Source organism: Portunus trituberculatus, chromosome 7 (assembly GCF_017591435.1).
Source record: "Portunus trituberculatus isolate SZX2019 chromosome 7, ASM1759143v1, whole genome shotgun sequence".
NCBI lineage: Eukaryota > Metazoa > Arthropoda > Malacostraca > Decapoda > Portunidae > Portunus > Portunus trituberculatus.
The window spans coordinates 7,556,544-7,559,043 of record NC_059261.1 but is presented as its reverse complement, the minus strand read 5'-3'; the positions used below and the strand labels follow the sequence as shown (position 1 = coordinate 7,559,043).

The 2,500-nt window shown below is 44.7% G+C and overlaps 1 long non-coding RNA gene across 1 annotated transcript in view; it reads right to left on the bottom strand.

Annotated features, from left to right (window-relative positions):
• LOC123519831 overlaps nt 1-2,500 on the bottom strand; it is a 7,286-nt gene that overhangs the window by 3,753 nt on the left and 1,033 nt on the right. Inside the window, exon 2 of the long non-coding RNA XR_006679108.1 lies at nt 833-884. This is a non-coding gene — a long non-coding RNA (uncharacterized LOC123519831). The remainder of the gene's footprint in view (nt 1-832; nt 885-2,500) is intronic.

Sequence of the window (2,500 nt, the reverse complement as noted above, 5' to 3'; positions counted from 1 at the left end):
AAGACTGTGGCCATTAATCCTCTGACCTCCATAGACCCTTCCTAATGTCAATAAAATGGTCTAATGGTACACAAAACTCATGGTAAAAATGTGTCCCAGTACTGAAAGGGTTAAAATAGTGAAGACTGTGGCCATTAATCTTCTGACCTTCATAGAGGAGGAGGAGAAGGAGGAGGAGGAGGAGGAGGAGGAGGAGGAGGAGGAGGAGGAGGAGGAGGAGGAGGAGGAGGAGGAGGAGAAGGAGGAGGAGGAGGAGGAGCAATATCCAGGTACAATTTCCAACAAGATATAACGAACGAGAGGAAAAGAAAATATAAAAAGGAATAAAAAAATAAAGAAAAAAAAAGATTATGCAGGTTTAGGATGACAAATAAGGCAACGTGAATATGGCCAAAGAAAACGAGGGACATGATTCACGTTTTCTTCTTGCTGGTAAATTTAGAAAGAGGGGATACTGAAAAATAATAATAATAATAATAAAAATAATGATGATGATGATGATGATGATGATGATGATGATGATAAAATAATAATTGATCTTTCTTTCATTTTTTTTCTCCTTTATATTTTGAGAGTGATTTTAACGAAGGAAGGAAGGAAGGAAGGAAGGAAGGAAGGAAGGAAGGAAGAAGGAAGGAAGAAGAAACAAAAGAAAAACAAAAAATTAAGGAAAAGAGGAGAAAAGAAATAGAAAATGAGAAAAAAAATGAGAGAGAGAGAGAGAGAGAGAGAGAGAGAGAGAGAGAGAGAGAGAGAGAGAGAGAGAGAGAGAGAGAGAGAGAGAGAGAGAGAGAGAGAGAGAAAACACCTGTAAAAACCAATCAAAACTTACCTTAAAACCGAAAGTCTCCCAAATTGGCTCCTAATCTGGATCATATTGACACCTGCCGATCAGAATGCAAGTTAGGAAGGGGGGCGGCTGAGAGGGGCTAAGAGGGGCTAAGAGAGGGGCTGAGAGGGGGCTGAGATTGGGGGGAGGGGGCCGTAAAAGGGTGGAGGTGGGTGTGGGTGTGAATGGGTGGGGAGAAGCCTTATTCTGTATTATCCTGCCCACACACACACACACACACACACACACACACACACACACACACACACACGGGTAAGAGTGTGTGTGTGTGTGTGTGTGTGTGTGTGTGTGTGTGTGTGTGTGTGTGTGTGTGTGTGTGTGTGTGTGTGTGTGTGTGTGTGTGTGTGTGTGTGTGTGTGTGTGTGTGTGTGTGTGAATGATGAATAAATAAATGTTTGCAATTTTGAAGCGGTTTATATTTTTCATCCTTCCCAGAGAGAGAGAGAGAGAGAGAGAGAGAGAGAGAGAGAGAGAGAGAGAGAGAGAGAGAGCTGTGTTTATCTCCATTTTCTTTTGTTCCTTCCTTTTATTATGTTGCATCTATTTACTCATTCGAGGAGGAGGAGGAGGAGGAGGAGGAGGAGGAGGAGGAGGATTAGAGAGAAAAAGGGAAGAAAAATAGAGGAAATAAGAAAGGATTAACTAGGAAGGGGAAGGAAAAATGACAGGACTCTCTCTCTCTCTCTCTCTCTCTCTCTCTCTCTCTCTCTCTCTCTCTCTCTCTCTCTCCCTCTCTTTCCCTTCCTTCCTTCCTTCCTCCTTTCCTCTTCCTCTTCCCTCCCTATCTCTCTCTCTCTCTCTCTCTCTCTCTCTCTCTCTCTCTCTCTCTCTCTCTCTCTCTCTCTCTCTCTCTCTCTCTCTCTCAAATAGGCGGGATCTTCAAAGGATTTACTTTAAAGGACCAATTTCTTTCTGCCATTGGGTTAATATTTTCTTTATTTTCTTTCTTTCTTTCTTTCTTTCTTTCTACTGTCGTCTATATTTGCATCTCTCTCTCTCTCTCTCTCTCTCTCTCTCTCTCTCTCTCTCTCTCTCTGTGTGTGTGTGTGTGTGTGTGTGTGTGTGTGTGTGTGTGTGTGTGTGTGTGTGAGAACGATTCCATTAACGACCGACCCTTGCTATTAACATCATCTTAATGGAGGAGGAGGAGGAGGAGGAGGAGGAGGAGGAGGAGGAGGAGGAGGAGGAGGAGGAGGAGGAGGAGGAGGAGGAGGAGGAGGAGAGAGGCAAATTGAAGTGGTAAGGAAAGGAAGGTGAAAGGAGAGAGAGAGAGAGAGAGAGAGAGAGAGAGAGAGAGAGAGAGAGAGAGAGAGAGAGAGAGAGAGAGAGAGAGAGAGAGAGAGAGAGAGAGAGAGAGAGAGAGAGAGAGAGATTGGATAAGTCAAAGGAATTCATACGATAGAAGAAGAATTAGGAGGAGGAGGAGGAGGAGGAGGAGGAGGAGGAGGAGGAGGAGGAGGAGGAGGAGGAGGAGGACCCAAAAGACATTATGGAATATGACGAAGAAAGAGGAATTGGAGGAAGAGGAGGAGGAGGAGGAGGAGGAGGAGGAGGAGGAGGAGGAGGAGGAGGAGGAGGAGGAGTAGGAGGAGGAGGAGGAGGAGGAGGAGGAGGAGGTGGTTTCATGATTTTATGTTGTGGAAGAAATTA